The sequence below is a fragment of the Aquarana catesbeiana genome, linkage group LG09 (assembly GCF_042186555.1).
Source record: "Aquarana catesbeiana isolate 2022-GZ linkage group LG09, ASM4218655v1, whole genome shotgun sequence".
Lineage (NCBI taxonomy): Eukaryota > Metazoa > Chordata > Amphibia > Anura > Ranidae > Aquarana > Aquarana catesbeiana.
The window spans coordinates 281,500,037-281,518,186 of record NC_133332.1 but is presented as its reverse complement, the minus strand read 5'-3'; the positions used below and the strand labels follow the sequence as shown (position 1 = coordinate 281,518,186).

Here is an 18,150-nt window from a genome sequence, read left to right as displayed (position 1 = left end):
CTAGATTATACTTTCTGACTGGTATGATAAGGAAATACAATACGCAAAGTGTAGTCTAGCTATTACACTTGCATTAGAAACCAAATCTGCCATGTTTATGTTAACTGTCTACATACCCTTCCTGACTAATGATACCACAAAGCAACTTATTCACTCCTTGATTATTTCCTGCCTTGACTGCTGCAAATCTCTCCTTAATGACCTACCCTTAAGCAGGCTATCCCCCCTTCAGTCTATTATGAATGCTGCTGCTAGACTAATACACCTCACTAATCAATCAGTGACTGCCACCCCTCTCTGTCTATTTCTTCACTGGCTTCCCCTACCCCACCGTGTAAAATTCAAAATGCTAACCATAACACATGGCACAGTGGTGTAGTGGTTAGCACTCTCACCTAGCAGTAGAAAGGGTCGCTGGTTCGAATCCCAACCACAACACTACCTGCCTGGAGTTTGCATGTTCTCCCTGTGACTGCGTGGGTTTCCTCTGGGTACTCTGGTTTCCTCCCACACTCCAAAGACATGCTGGTAGGTTAATTGGCTTCTGTTCAAAATTGGCCCTAGTATATGAATGTGGGTTGGGGACCTTGGATTGTGAGCTCCTTGAGGGTAGGGACCAATGTGAGTGTGTGATGTATGTGTAAATTGATGGTGCTATATGGGTACCTTAAATAAATAATAATATAATAGATGAACATCTTAATGAGATGCAATGTACAGGGATAGGGATAATTGTAGACACACACACTCACTCAGGTTGAACTGGATGGACTGGTGTCTTTATTCAACCTTCCTAACTATGTAACATACAAGGCCATTCACAACATCGCCCCCATCTACATCACCAACCTCATCTGCAGATATCGCCCAAATCGTCCCCTCTGCTCCTCCCAGGACCTCCTGCTCTCTAGCTCCCTTGTTACCTCCTCCCATGCTCTCCTTTAGGACTTCTCCAGAGCCTCTCCCATCCTCTGGAACTCCCTGCCCCAGTATGTCCGATCAGCCTCTACCCTGTCCACCTTTAGGAGATCCCTGAAAACTCATTTATTCAGGGAAGCCTATCCCACACCCACATAACTGTCCCAAGCCACCCCCATCAAATCATTCTCTGCAGCTATTACCTTTTGTACCACCACCCCCTCCCTTTAGAATGTAAGCTCTACTAGCAGGGCCCTCCTGTTCCTTTTGTTCTGAACTGTACTGTAATTGTGTTGTCTCCCTATACATTGTAAAGCGCTGCGTAAACTGTTGGTGCTATATAAATCGCGTATAATAATAATAAATAATACATATATCCTGTCATTGCTGAACTGTTCAAGCAGCAGGGATGTCACCATGATCCATGCTTCACTATCTACTGATAGTCTCGCCCAGAGCATGTATTAGGCCACTAAAGTCTGCACTTTTGTTTTACATGATTTTTCTTTACAAGATCAGTCAACCTTCAGTCATATCTGGAGTCTGGTAGGCTGATTAAGCTGATATGCTCTAATATCTCTAGGGGGACTCCGCAGGTGTCCTGGTTCTCCTCCTACTCAACCTGAGGGTGTTCCCACCACTTCTGTCATATTCTCAGTTGTTGGAAGTATCTTATGGAGTAAGGAATGGTTAGATCCCTTGTCAGGTGTTTTTCAATGTTTGCCCTATCAGAGAGATTTCTCCTCACTTCATGTCTTCAAAGTTTCATTTGCTTTGACATACGATTTTGTAATAAATAGACTTTCCTGAATGAAAACCATATTTACTATTAGAAAACTATAAGTTTGAGAAAATGTTCCCATTCTGAACTTTCATGAATGTGCATTGGCTTGAAGAAGGAACCAATCAGCAGTTTTGAAACGCGTCCCATTTTGATGACCTACTTCTTCCAGTTTGCGGTCCACGCTGGTTGTCATCCCCTCCCGCTGACGTAATTTCCAGGATTCATGTTCCATGCTGACTCTGACAGCGTGATTGCTCCACCAGTGCTTCCAGAGCTTGTGGCATCCATCTGCTGGTCACCCTGGGATCTTCTGCTGCTGCATATCGACACCCCTGAGAAACCTATAACACACTGGGACCTTCCTGATGCCAGATCGGCTGCCTTAAAAACATGTGAAATGTTCCCTTCATTCTTATATCCTGTAAGTGTTTTTAATCCTTTTTGAGGATATTATAAGTTCTAATTCTGCACTTAGAGGCACCTTTTCTTCTGTTTATCTTTTACTAGAGATTGCTCCCCTCTTTGAGTGCTACCCTAAGTGTTTGAAGCCCTCATAATTTGGGTACCTCTACTCAATATAGACATTATCTGCCTGATCCTACTATTCAGACCACCCTTATATACACTCTTTACATGAATGTTGATTTGACTACTCACAATTAGAAAATGAAATGAATGTAAATGCTCTTGAAACAAAAAACATTGAACAAAATTCTACTAGTGTATGGCCAGATTTAGAGATCTGATTTTAGTACAGATAATAAGCCTTTAAAAGCTAACTCCACCTTTATGACCATGTTTCATGTTCAGGTCCACAGCACCCCACCCTCAAATAGCCCCCACTGCAACAGAGGGGCTGTAGTTCTCAAGGAAGCACAAAAGCAGTGCTGTCACCGCATCTGTAGTCCATTGTTACTTCCACCTCTATACAGTAGTGGAGCAGAGCTGAGGAAGAGTCTGCAGGAGCCAGAGCATTGCATCCACGATCCACCAATTGCAGTTGCAATGCTTTGCAGACACACACACACAAATACAGTGCCTTGAAAAAGTATTTATACCCCTTGAAATTTTCCACATTTCATCATGTTATAACCAAAAACGTAAATGTGTTTTTTTGGGATTTTATGTGATAGACCAACACAAAGTGGCACATAATTGTGAAGTAAAAGGAAAATGATAAATGGTTTTAAATTTTTTTTACAAATAAATATCTGAAAAGTTAGACGTGTATTTGTATTCAGCCCCTTTTACTCTGATACCCCTAACTAAAATCGAGTGGACCAAATTGCCTTCAGAAGTCACCTAATTAGTAAATACACCTGTGTGTATTTTAATCTTAGTATAAATACAGATGTTCTGTGAAGCCCTCATAGGTTTGTTAAAGAACCTTAGTGAACAAACAGCATCATAAAGGCCAAGGAACACACCAGACAGAGGAACAAACAATTATACATGTGGCGCTGATTCTGAGACAGATCCTATGATACTGAAAGTCCTGATGGCCAAGTATATGAGGGCTGCAATGCAGCCAGAAGAAAAGTCCACTGATTCAGGGCCAGCCTTTTGCCGGGAAAGCAGAAGCGGCCTCCAAGATATGCAAGAATGAAAAACAGTGCAGGCGCCTCTGAGTTTAGACTGTTCGGTGTACATTAAAGAATCACATAGTAACATTAAGGTTTACAATGAAACAAAGTGTAGCTGTCTCGGCCAATCTTTAGTCTCTCCTGGCTGGCAGAAAGATGGTGTAGCAGGGGAGAGCTGAAGAGGAGGCTTGGAAGGCTCCTTGCGTTGGTCAGGATGATGTCACAGGTGTGTTTGCGACGCGTTTCCGGGCTAGAGCACCCTGGTGGTGAGAGGTATGTGCTCTCCTTTTTCAAGCCCTATGTGATTTTTTAATACACACCTAACAGTCTACACTCAGAGGTGCCTGCATTATTTTTCTTTCTAATATGCCAGACAGGTCAGGGATAAAGTTGTCAAAGTTTAAAGCTGGGTTAGATTATAAAAAAATATCCCAAGCTTTGAACATCTCACGGAGCACTGTTCAATCGACCATCCAAAAATGTAAAGAGTATAGCAAAACTGAAAACCTACCAAGACATGGCCATCCACCTAAACTGACAGGCCGGGCAAAGAAAGCATTCATCAGAGAAGCAGCCAAGAGGCCCATGATAACTCTGTAGGAGCTGCAGAGATCCACAGCTCAGGTGGAAGAATCTGTCCACAGAACAATTATTAGTCATACACCCCACAAATCTGACCTTTATGGAAGAGTGTCAAGAAGAAAGCCATTGTTGAAAAAAAAGCCATAGGAAGTCCCACAGACGCTCTCCATCTAATCTGACAGAGCTTGAGCTATTTTGCAGAGAAGAATGGGCAAAAATTTCACTCTCTAGATGTGCAAAGCTGGTGGAGACCTCGCCAAAAAGACTTGCAGCTGTAATTGCAGCGAAAGGTGGTTCTACAAAGTATTGACCCAGGGGGGCTGAATACAAATGGACGCCACACTTTTTACATATTTATTTGTAAAAAATGTTGAAAATAGGATTTTTAATAACAGCTTACCTGTAAAATTATTTTCTTGGAGTACACCACAGGACACAGAGCCTTGTCAATTACTTAATGGGTTGTATAGCTCACCAATAGGTGATTGGACACTGGCACACCCAATGAAGACAAGTCCCCCTCTATATAACCCCTCCCATAAGGAGAGTACCTCAGTTTTTGTAGCAAAGCAATAAGGATCCCATAAGAAGGGGGGATCTCTGTGTCCCCTGGTGTACTCCAAGAAAAGGATTTTACAGGTAAGCTGTTATTAAAAATCCTTTTTTCTTTTTCATACACGACGGGACACAGAGTCTCGTTAATTACTTAATGGGACGTCCCAGAGCAATGCTCAACTTGAGGGGTGGGAGACACAAATCAAAGCAAACCACCATCGGACCTGAGGACCTACATTGCTGCCTGGAGCACACTGCGCTCGAAGGCAGTATCCTCAAGCCCTCTTACATCCACTTGATAGAATTTGGTAAATGATCTGAGCCATAGAGGCCTGGTGATGCACCGCCCAAGAAGCACTTACTGCTCTGGTCGAGTGCGCTTTCACATGAAAAGGAGGAATTTTCTGTTTCAAACCATAAGCTTGAATAATAACCTGCTGAATCCACTTAGAGATAGTAGATTTCGATGCTGTCTGGCCCTTTCTAGGACCTTCCAGCAGAATAAACAAAACATCAGTCTTCCGTATCTGAGCAGATGCTTTCAGATAGACCTTTATTGCTCTCACTACATCTAGAGAATGCAAACATTTTTTTGGAAAAAAGGAAGGTAAGACAGCATCTTGATTTAGATGAAAACATGACACCACCTTAGGGAGAAAGGTGGGGTGGGGACACAACACAACCTTGTCCTTGTGGACAATTAAATAAGGCTCTTTACAAGAGAAAGCTACCAGTTTAGATACTCTCCTAGCAGAGGAGATAGCAACTAGAAAGGCCAATTTCCTACTCAAAAGGAGCAACGGAATATGGCGAATACATTCAAAGGGCTGTTTCTGTAAAATAGACAAGACTAAATTCAAATCCCACGGGCACAAAGGAGATTTGACTGGCGGATTTAACCACAATACCCCCTGAAGGAAAGCCCAGTCTAGGGAATGAGACACAAGTGGTCTTTGAAAGAACACTGATAGTGCCGAGATCTGACCCTTGATAGTTCTCAGGGCCAATTTTATCTCTACCCCCAATTGAAGAAAAGCAAGAATCCTACCAATGACATACTTTTGAGGATGCCACCCTTTGGATTCGCACCAGGAAACATATGCCTTCCAGATTCTGTAATAGATGAGCCTGGAGGCCGGCTTTCTAGCATTAACCAGAGTGGAGAGAACTGGACCCGAAAGTCCACGTTTCTTCAAAATGTAGGTTTCAAGAGCCAAACCATCAAATTTAGACTTTGTAAGGAAGGATGGAATACTGGTCCCTGCGAGAGCAGGTCTGGGCGGAGTGGAAGAACCCAAGGTTTTCCCACCACCATCCTTACGATCTCTGTGTACCAGGATCTTCTAGGCCAAGCTGGAGCCACCAGGATTACTGGTTTCGCTTCTTTCCTTTCCCTTCGGGGTAACAGCTGCTGCCGGCTCAGATAGTCCGCTTGCCAATTCTCTACCCCCGGAATGAAGACTGCAGAAAGACAGGGAACATGCTTTTCTGCCCAAAACAGTACTTAGTTCACCTCCTTCTGGGCATCCCGACTCCGGGTGCCCCCTTGATGACTGATATAGGCCACAGCAGTAGCATTGTCGGACTGTATCCAGACAGGATAACCATGCAACCTGTACGTCCAGGCTCTGAGGGCTAAATGCACTGCCCGGATCTCCAAAATATTGATGGGCAGGCACCTTTCGGCCTTGGACCATCTCCCTTGGGTCAAAGCCTCTTCCAGAACTGCCCCCCAGCCCAAAAGGCTGGCATCTGTTGATACCACCGTTCAGGTTTTTTTACCACCAACTGAGGCTTTGTCATATATCTGATGACAGGCACATATCCAAGGCTTGAACTCTCCTGTTCGAGGTAGATAGGATGCTGTTTTGCAGCAGTGTTGAATGAAACTGGGCGTAAGGAACTGCCTCGAAAGAGGTCACCCTCTTTCCTAACAACCTCATGCAAATAGGAATGGATGGTTCCTTCCTCGCCTTGACCATCTGGATCAATTCTCTTATAGAGTTGATCTTTGACTCGGGTAAGAATACCCTGCTTTGGGCAGTGTCTATGATCATGTCCAAATACTCCACCCTCTTTAAGGGCTGCAAGGATGATTTTTCCAGGTTGAGGACCCAACCTAAGTGCCCTAGGTATTTTACCGTGCTGAGCACATTGTTGCATCTTTGGTGAGCGGGACAGATAGGCACATGTAGATATGCATCTTTGATGTCTATTGACGCTATGAATTCTCCCCCTAATAGGGTGGAGACCACAGAGCGGATTGACTCCATGCAAAAGGGGCGAATGTTCAGGAATTGATTCAGGCCCTTTAGATCTAGAGTAGGTCTGACAACCCCATTTGGTTTTGGAACCACAAAGAGGTTTGAATAAAACCCCAACACTTGCTCCTTTAGGGGAACTTCTATGATTACTCCTTGGGATAGCAAGTGATCCAATGCCTGGAAGAAGGGATTTCTTTTTACCGGATCTTTGGAGATGTTTGACCCTAGAAAATGGTAAGGCGGGAATTCTCGGAACTCCGGCTTGTAACCTAGGGACACTGTGGAAACGACCCACCTGTCCCGGATTTCCACCTGCCAAGCCCCTGAAAATCACAGAAGTTGTCCCCCCACTTGGCTGAGCGGGCCGCCCCCTCATAAGGAGGCTTTGGGGTTCTGCTTAGCAGATTTCTGACCCCAAGGTTTCTTTTGTCCTTGGGCTTGGCCCTGGGCCTTGCCTCTTGCATCTGGCTGAGAAGGCCGTCGCCACTGCCTGGAGGCCATGGCCCCAGAAATCGGGGAGAGAGAACGTTTAAAAGAAGGACGTTTACTCTTTTTCTTATCTGGTAAAAGGGTAGTCTTACCACTAGAAATCTTCTGGATGTATTTATCCAGGTCATCCCCAAACAGCCGTTCCCCATGAAAGGGGAAACCGGTTAAAAGCTTTTTGCATGGAGCTTCAGCTGACCAATGCTATTTAAAAAATTCCGCCCTGCATCTGCGCTGTGGCTGGAGTGCACACCGCACTTGCACGCCTGTGGCAACCACACACCCCCGCTTCCCCGCCAAACTGGCTTCAAAAGTGCGCCCCCTGTGCACGCGTAGGGTAATGGCGACAGTGGGGGTGAGAAGGGGGAGAGAGAAAGATCCCCCCAATGAGCGCCGTGGACCCCAGACTACGAGGGACCCCCCTACAGAGTTGTGGCAGTGCCTGCAGCGGAGGAAGTGAGTCGCTCAATGGACCGGCTGACACTGAGCTTTCGTTTCCTGGAGAGCATGGTAGGTAGGACACCAGGTATGCCTCTTTACCCCTCCAGTGGTGGAAACAGGTAAGACATGCAGCTACTCATAGGAGAAAGTCCTTAAGATTTTTTCTTAGGATTTTCTCACTTACCTTATCCCCGCCGCAGGAACTGTTGAAGACCAGACAGATCCAATCTTCACCCATCACGGCGGGTAGTGTTGTGCCAACCTTCAGGGTTCTGGGTTTATTTAAAGGAGGCCTCTTCCCTGGACCTGTAGAAGACTCTGCCAGAGTATCTTTGCGCATTTTTTAATACGTGCCCAAAGTACTTGATCCCAGAGCCCAGTCCTACAAGAGAGACATTACAGGCAAAACCTTGCTCTTCCGCGAGGCCTGGGTACCATCCATTTTAGCGGGTTTTTTTTTGGCTTTTTTGGATGTATCCAGTTGCATAGCTCCTTGACCCCCCCTTGACCCCCCTTAGCACATGTTTAACTGTGACCAACACCTTAGACACTGACGGAAAAACTGAGGTGCTCTCCTTATAGGAGGGGTTATATAGAGGGGGACTTGTCTTCATTGGGTGTGCCAGTGTCCAATCACCTATTGGTGAGCTATACAACCCATTAAGTGTAAGTAAGGCCCTTTGCACTATCAAAGTGAATGTATAATATAGTACTCTGATAAATTGCAGCTAGATCTAAAGCGTATGAGTGCACTAAATTGGTATAAAATAAATAAGTGATCAGCGCAACTTAATATTATAAATATAGATGATTTAGCACTGTGCGATAATCTGTGCAAAAATTGCTAAAAAAATGCGACTGTGCAAAAAAAAGGCTAAAGATGCTGTGCAAAATTACTAGGTGCAAATATGAGCTTGTGCTCAAATAAATCAATGCCAATGAACATTCATACAATAAATAAATGTAGATGATTTAGCACTGTGTGATAATCATAATAATAAAAATTGCTAAAAAATGCGACTGTGCAAAAAAAGAAAAAAAAAAGCTAAAGATGCTGTGCAAAATTACTAGGTGCAAATATGAGCTTGTGTTCAAATAAATCAATACCAATGAACGCTCATGGCACTGTGCAAAATACAAATATGAATCTGTGCACATAAGATGATTTCAGTGCAAAAAAAATAATAATATATAAATATCAATAATAAAATTCCTATGCGTATGCAATGTATCAATGAGACACATGTAATTTATATAGATGAATGTAGCAATAATCCGTATAATCTCTCTTTATCACACTGTTGATACAACAAATAGTGGTCCTGCAATAGTTCATGAAGTGAAGATAAATAAAGTCTATGATAAAACAGAGTGCAGACAGTGCTTCAATAAGTGCTCTTCAATAAAATCGCCGGTGTGTCACTCTTCGTGTGTATCACTCAGAATTCACTGGACTCTTACCTCCATATGGATAGTGAAAAGCAGTGGAGATGGGTATAGCTGGAGACCTTTCCAAGATGTTGTGATGGTAGATGGCCCTCTCCAGGTATTGTATATTAGATGGTGGCTCCGACTTAGTCCATACGGACGTTCATTCCCAGCGGATATGTACAGGGGATAAAGAAGAATCTCCCATAGTGTAGAATGTATAAACCGATTGATTTATTTAAAAGCCAAGTGGAAACTTACAACAGAGTAGTGAAAAAACAGCAGATCTGTAATTTGGATGGCGTTACAGGTGGCTCTTACATCACTTCCGGTTCTCGTGTGGTCCGGTCACTTCCTATGCATTACGTCACACCACGTGACTTCCTCACCTCCTTACTCTGTTTTATCATAGACTTTATTTATCTTCACTTCATGAACTATTGCAGCACCACTATTTGTTGTGTCAACAGTGTGATAAAGAGAGATTATACAGATTATTGCTACATTCATCTATATAAATTACATGTGTCTCATTGACATATTGCATATGCATAGGAATTTTATTGTTGATATTTATATATTATTATTTTTTTATGCACTGAAATCATCTTATGTGCACAGATTCATATTTGTATTTTGCACGGCACCATGAGCGTTCATTGGTATTGATTTATTTGAACACAAGCTCATATTTGCACCTAGCAATTTTGCACAGCATTTTAGCGTTTTGTTTTTTTTTGCACAGTCTACATTTTTTTGCAATTTTTGCACAGATTATCGCACAGTGCTAAATCATCTACATTTATTTATAGTATGATCGTTCATTGGCATTGATTTATTTGAGCACAAGCTCATATTTGCACCTAGCAATTTTGCACAGCATCTTTAGCGTGTTTTTTGCACAGTCGCATTTTTTAGTAATTTTTGCACATATTATCGCACAGTGCTAAATCATCTATATTTATAATATTAAGTTGCGCTGATCACTTATTTATTTTAAACCCATTAAGTAAATAACAAGGCACTGTGTCCCGTGGTGTACGAAAAAGAAAACCATTTATCTATTTCCTTCCAATGCCACTTTGTGTTGGTCTGTCACATATAATTCCCAATAAAATACATTTACATTTTTGGTTGTAACATAACAAAATGTGGAAAATTTCAAGGGGTATGAATACTTTTTTAAGGCACTGTAACAAATATTTGTAAGAACAGATACAGAAAGAAAGAAATAGATCTGGTGGTTAACAATGAAGTCCATTCAGTATATTCTCCTGAAAAATCAGAATCCCTACTAGCATTAACACAATATTGTGTTCAACATGTTATTTGAAATAGATAAAGGGATACCAGTAAAATCTAGAAAATAATTAACTGTGTCAAGATATGGGTAACACATCTGCTTCAGATGCCCAATTGCTGATTCAAGAATGTGTCATAAATGTGGGAGTATGACGCTACTCTGCCAAGTTTAGTCAAATGAACTTCCCCTTTGTGTCTTCGTTCCCAAGGTGGGGTTAGGTCGATCGGATAGAGGGAGGACTGGAGAATCTATTCTAGTGCAGCCACACAGGAAGAGGACAGACCACTGAGCAAAGGAAGCCTATTTCATAACATTTATGCTGCCATAAAAATGAAAGAAGACATTCACTGGCACTTCGAGCAGATCACACAAATGGAAATCTGCTTCACATCCTTTCATCTTCATAACATATCATAAAGTAAGCTCTACAAAGCACTGTTATACATAAAGAATATATTTTTTCATTGCTGTACTTATTCCTCACTTTTAAATCAAATTGTATCTGCTCACAAGTTGACTTGGTAAGTATTAGGAAAGTTTTGATAAATTTTAAAGTCCTTAAAGAGATATTAAACCAAAAACCAAAAGTGCATTGTATTGCAGCTTACCAATCATTAGATGTGGTGGCTGCATTCATTTTCTATTCTTTGGCTTATTCCCTGGTGATCTGGCCAGTGACGCAACTTTGGAGGAATGAGAAAAGGAGGCACAGCAGAGAGCAGCATTGTCAGTCTGGGGGGCATGGAAGTGTTAAATGTATTAGCAGATTTAGATACACTAACAAATTAAAGCCAAACTCCAGCTCACACTGTATAATCAGTTACAGCAAACAGTTGTTTTGCTTTCGGGATAAAAATTATCTCCATTTCATCTAACTGCAATTGATAATTAGAGATGGGCCGAACACCTCCCGGTTCGGTTTGTGCCGGAACTCTCGAACATTGCAAATGTTCAGACCCGAACTACAAACCCTATTGAAGTCAATGGGACCCGAACTTGAAAAATCAAAAGTCCCCATTTTGAAGGCTTATATGCAAGTTATTGGTCATAAAAAGGGTATGGAGGCCTGGGTACTGCCCTGGGGGACACGTACCAATGCAAAAAAAAGTTTAAAAAAAGATGGTTTTTAAAGGATCAGTAATTTTAATGATGTTTAAAGTGAAACAATAAAAATTAAAAATTCCTGTAAATATAGTGCCTTGGGGTCTGCCTGTAAAGTTGTGTACCATGTATAGAACCTGCTGCAGCAAAACTAACATTGATAAAGAAAAAAAAATGACATTTAAATTTATTTTCCCTGCAAGCTTTCTTGATAGGACCAGTCTGTATGATATGACCAGAATTTAGTGCACTCGGAACAAGATTAAAGATTTTTGAATAAATTCTGGTGTCTCTTTGGCAGCCTTTGGATGGAAATAACCACAGTGAGCAAGCCTTATGTGAAGAAGCCAAATTATAGTACACTTAGGCCAAGGTTAACAATTTTTTTTTAGATAAAGTCTGGTGTCTCTTTCGCAGACTTTGGATAGAAGTAACAGGCGTGGAAAAATTGGGCTTTTGGTGTTGGTGGTGCCTTCAAGCCGTAACTCTATAGAGGTACTCTTGATGAAAGCAAGAATTGGCCTTGCTGTAAAAAACTGTGGCTGGGGGAATATGACTGCCAATTTGTTGTTTAGCAGTGTTCTCCACTCTCTGTAGGCTCGTGTTACTCCCTTTAAATTTATCGTTGAACAATTACTTTCAATTTGACAGTCAATATTACTATCAGATTAGAGGGACATCTATGGGAGCTCACTAGGCCCCCTCATATGCATGGTTACACCTCAGATTTGGAGAGGAACAAATTGTCTATCTATCTCTAGTTACCTCAGCCAAAGCCTCACCTGATTGATGACGAGCTGATGGTAAGCAGGGGCACCATGAATGAATTGGAAACATTCATGGGAGAGCTTAACAGAAATGAGAGGAACATAAAATTCACTTACACAGCAAATCCTGTAGAGATCTCCTTTTTGGGTCTTAAGCCCCATACACACGATAGGACTTTCTCTTGGATTTTTGTACAAAGGGCGTTGGCTAGAAGTTTGTCTTGCATACAGATGACAGGACTTTTCAGCCAACTTTCACCAAATCACGTGGTTTTTTCAGTTCTTTACCCCCACCCTTTGGTCAACTTCTGTATTGTCATCTGATATTGTGTTAATCTCGCCACTTTTATTGGCGAGATTGACACCTTGTGAACCGGGTTCACACTTGTGCGGGGATCCGACTTGGATCCCCGCCAATGCCAGGCACTGTGTTTGGTATGAATCTTGAGTGGGAACTCCACGCCAAATTTCAAATAAAAAACCGGCATGGGTTCCCCTCCATGGGCATACTGGGCCCTTAGGTCTGGTATGGATTTTAAGGGGAACCCCCTACACCGAAAAAAACAGCATGGGGGTCCCCCCAAAATCCATACCAGACCCCTATCCAAGCATGCAGCCTGGCTGGTCAGGAAAGGGGGTGGGGACGAGCAAGCGCCCCCCCTCCTAGGCCGCATGCCCTCAACATGGGGGGGTGGGTGCCTTGGGGAGGGGGGCGCCCTGCGGCCCCCCCACCCCAAAGCACCTTGTCCCCATGTTGATGAGGACAAGGGCCTCTTCCCGACAACCCTGGCCGTTGGTTGTCGGGGCCCTGGGGGCGGGGGGCTTATCAGAATCCAGGAGCCCCCTTTAATAAGGGGTCCCCCAGATCCCGGCCCCCCACCCTATGTGAATGAGTATGGGGTCCAGCGTACCCCTACCCATTCACCGGGGGGAAAAAGTGTCAATTAAAAAAAACACACTACACAGGTTTTAAAATTAATTTATTAGGCAGCTCCGGGGTCTTCTTCCGTCTTCGGGGGTCTTCTTCTGACTTCGGGGGTCTCTCCGGCGTCTTCTCCCTCTCTCCGGTGTCGTCTCCGTGCTCTCTGGTTCTTCTCCGGTGCCTTCTTCTTTCTGCTGGGCTCCTCTGCTATCTTCTGCTTTTTTGCCACCCTTTTGCTAGCAGAGGAGCCCGGACATCTGGATTGTCTTCTTCCCTCTTCTCTTCCAGAGATGTTGACACGATGCTCTCTCCGGCTGTAATGCTGTCTGTGCGCTCTGCTATGACTATGATCTGCTAAAAGAATATTCTCTTGTGGTCTTTATAACATCTGTGGATTGGTGGACTTGTTCACCAATTCCAGGACCAGGGTAACATAGGGGCTATTGGAGCTGTAGTCATACACTCTGCACCCCTCTGTTGCACATACTACCTGCCACCATACACTCCGTACTCCTCTCCTGCACATACTACCTGCCGCCATACACTCCACACTCCTCTCCTGCACATACTACCTGCTGCCATAAACTCTGCACTCCTCTTCTGCACATACTACCCAATGCCATACACCCCGTACTCCTCTCCTGCACAAACTACCCACCACCATACACTCCACACACCTCTCCTGCACATAACTACCATCATATAGTATTAGACATGTGCAGTTCATTTAGTTCAAAAGAGTAACAACATTTTCATTATTTGAATATATCCGAATTTCCACATTACAATAGTAATGAATTTAAACGAATCCGAAATAACAAAAAAAAAATTGTCTGAAATCAAATTCAAAAATAGAATAAAATAGAATAGAAAAAAAGGGAACAAATTAGAAAAGAATAGAATAGAATAGAATAAAAAAATAAAGGAATAGAACATAAAAGAATAGAAGAGAAAATGAAGTAAAGGAATAGAATAGAATAGAATAGAAAAGAAGAGAGTAAAACAGAACAGAACAGAATAGAAAATAAGGGCATGGAATAGAATAGAAAATAATAGAAGAGAATAGAATAGAAAATAAAAGAATAGAATAGAAAAAACATTAGAAGAAAAAATAATAAAATAGAAAGAATATAACCGGCTTCCGAAATTAGAATTTCGAGTAGAATGAATTCAAATTTGAATAGAATAGAAAAGGATAGAATAGGAAAAAACAATACAATTCAGTAATATAGATTAGAATAAAATAGAAAGAATATAAATATCTTCCAAAACTTGAAATTCAAATAGAATACATTTGAACTTGAATTGAATAGATTAAAATAGAATAGAAACAAATGGAATAGAAAATAATAGATAGAAAATCTGAGAATATACTAGAATAGAATATTATAGAAAAAATCATTAGAATAGAAAACATTAGAAAGAATATAATCATCTTCCAAAGATTGAATTTAGAATAGAATGAATTTGAATAGATTAGAATAGAATAGAATAAAATAGAAAGAATATACCAATCTTTTGAAATTCAAATTTCAACAAGAATAGAAAAGAATAGAGTAAAAAATAGAATAGAAAATAAGAGAATAGAAAAAAAACAATAGAATAGAAAAAACTATTGAATAGAATAAATTAGAAAGAATAAAATCATTTCCCGAAATTCATTTTTTGAATAAAATAATTTGAATTTGAATAGAATTGATTAGAGTAGAATAGAAAAGAAAATAATAGAAAATAATACAATAGAAAAGAAAACAATAGAATAGAATAGAATAAGCTAGAAAGAATATAACCATCTTCCGATATTCAAATTTTGAATAGAATAAATTAGAATTTGAATGCCAATTTGAATTCGAATTCCAATTAATTCTATTAGAGATTAGAATTTTGAAAGATGGCTATATTCTAATTTATACTATTCTATTCTATTATTTTCTATTCTGTTATTTCCCATTCATTTCTGTTCTATTCTAATCTATTCTATCTGAATTTGAATTTCTTTTATTCTAATTTTGCAAAAAGACGGTTATATTCTTTCTAATTTATTCTAGTCTATTCTATTGTTTTTTTCTATTCTATTGTTTATTCTACATTATTTGTTTCTATTCTCTTATTTACAATTCTATTATTTTCTATTCAATTCTATTTGAATTCAAATTTATTCTTCTGAAATTCGAATTTCAAATAAAATAAATTCAAATATGAATGCCAATATTTTTTAAATTCGAAAAATTTGAAAACAAATAAATGACACGAATTCTGAAAAGAAATTAAACAAATTTTAATTAACAAAATTATTTAAATAACAAATAAAAACAGAACAAATGTTTTCATTCTGCTCATGTCTATATACTATCTATTCCTCTCCTGTACATACTAACCACCACCATACCCTCCTCCACACTCCACTCCTGCATATACTGGCCACCATTGCATCCTAATCACCCCTCTGCTATATATATACTACCCGCTGTCATACACTCCATTTTCCTTTTCTACACATACCATCATACCCAGCACCACTGTTAGAAATCATGGGGCCCCGTACAGCTTACCTGACAGGACCATGGCCTGTGCCTGTCCCCCAGCTCACAGGCAGCCAGCAGAGAAAAAGGAGATGGTGTGTACTATGAAGAAATTAGGGTGTGACAAAATTTTGCTAACAGTGGTAGGGGTTTAATACTTGTACAATGCACAGGGATCAGATTTGTGTATATAACGTACAAAATGCAGGTGGCAAGAAAATGGCTGCAGTTCAATGGCTTTTAGGGATTAAAACAGGTGGTGAGGCGGCAACATAATGCTTCCTCACCACCTGTCAAACACCTCTAAAAAAAGATCCAGTATGGATCACTCTTCAGAGGGCAACACAAGTGTAAAAAACTATTTTTACCGCAACTCACCCGTTCCCTTTAAGCTGCAATGGCAGCTCCTTTCTTTCTCTCACCACTTTACATGCAATTGTCCTTGTACTCAAAAAAAATTAAATTCTCATCTGCACCCAGCTTGAATACTGCCTCACATGTTGAACAAAGTTGAATTCTAGCACTTTTCCCTGTAAAATAATTTTTTCCTAACTCGAAGCAGAAAATAGCAAAAAAGGCAGTGTCAATTGCAATACATTATTAATTAAGAACCCACATTCAAATTTCTGATAAAGTAAGGCCATACATGTGGGTGGCAATAAATTAATGAAGAGTTCCCTAGCTAACAGCCTTTGTCTGTGTTTCTCCAAATGACAGCATATTTTATTTTACAGTGTCAGACTGCACAGTAATATTTCCAGGTTCTCTTGCTCAGCTGGGGTGAGGAAGGAATGAGACTATTAAAGTTGTTGGGGACACGGGGCATAATCTTTGTGTTGCAGTCCCAACAATTAAATTAAAGTCCAGGTCCCTTATTCTATATCAATCTGCCGAGCATGAGGATTACTCTGCTGGGGACTATTTAATGTTTTTCAAGCACAGGTGGAGTAATCCTCATGCTGTGGTTCCCAGCAATTACATGCCGCAGCGGATTGAAGTAGAAGAAGGGGCTGGGACTTTAATTTAATTGTAGGGACCGAAGCACAGGGATTATGCTGCCTGTGCCTGAAAAACATTTAATAGTCCCCAGCATGTTTAACGCAGCATATTTTAAAGCATTACTGCACGTTTAATGCAGAATATATCAGTGCGTTACTGTACGTTTAACACAGTATATATCAGTGCGATACTGTGCATATAACAGAGTATATATCAGTGTGTTTCTTGCGTTTAATGCAGTATATTTGTGTGTTACTGCATGTTTAAAGCATTATATAGTGTATCAGTGCATTACTGCACATTTAAAGCAGAATATATCATTGCGTTACTGCACAATTAACACAGTATATATCAGTACGTTACTGTACGTTTAATGGAATATGTATCAATGCGTTACTGCGCGTTTAACGCAGTATATTTGAGTGCGTTACTGCACATTTAATGCAGTACATATCAATGCATTACTGTATGTTTAATGCAGTATATATCAGTATGTTACTGCACAATTAATGCAATATATTTGAGTGCACATTTAGCCCAGTATATTTGAATGCATTACTGCACATTTAGCACAGTATATATCAGTGCGTTACTACATGTTTAATGCAGTATAGCACATTTAACACAGTATATTTGATTGCGTTACTGCTCATTCAATGCAGTATATATCAGTGCATTATTGCATGTTTAACGCAGCATATAACAGTAGGTTACTGCACGTTTTACATGATATATTTGAGTGCATTACTGCACGTTTAACACAGTATATATCAGTGCGTTACTACATGTTTAATGCAGTATAGCACGTTTAACAGTATATTTGATTGTGTTACTGCTTGTTTAATGTAGTACATATATCAGTGCATTACTGCACATATAACGCAGTATATTTGAGTGCATTACTGCGCATTTAACACAGTAAATATCAGTGCATTTTTGACCGTTTAAAGCAGTATATTTGAGAGCTTTACTGCACGTTTAACACAGTATATATCAGTGCATTATTGCACAATTAATGCAGTATAAATCAGTGCATTACTGTACGTTTAACGCAATATAATGATTGTGTTGCTGCACGTTTAACGCAGTATATATATTAGTGCATTACTGCATGTTTAACGCAGTATATAACAGTGCGTTACTGTACATTTAACGCAGTATATTTGAGTGCATTACTGCACATTATAACGCAGTATACTTCAGTGCATCAGTGCATGTTTACCACAGTATATTGCAGTGCGTCAGTGCAATTTTACTGCAGTATATTGTAGTGTGTTAGTGGTGAGTGTCTGTTTGGTGATTACTCAAGTTAAAGTGCACCAAACACCACTTTCCATTGTTTAAAGTGCGTCAACGTATATATTTCTACATCTTTATTACATTTTGTTAATAAGCGCCCAATCGTGAATGGGAGGCAAACAAGGAGAGGCAGACATTCCCATGGCACTGTGAGGGGGCCAGCAGCATATGTGTCCACAGGCAAAGGTGGACGTGG

General features: G+C 40.6%; 1 protein-coding gene across 1 annotated transcript in view; it reads right to left on the bottom strand.

Moving 5' to 3' along the window:
• The window catches only part of LOC141108609 (steroidogenic factor 1-like), a 464,304-nt gene that overhangs the window by 392,313 nt on the left and 53,841 nt on the right, over positions 1-18,150 (bottom strand).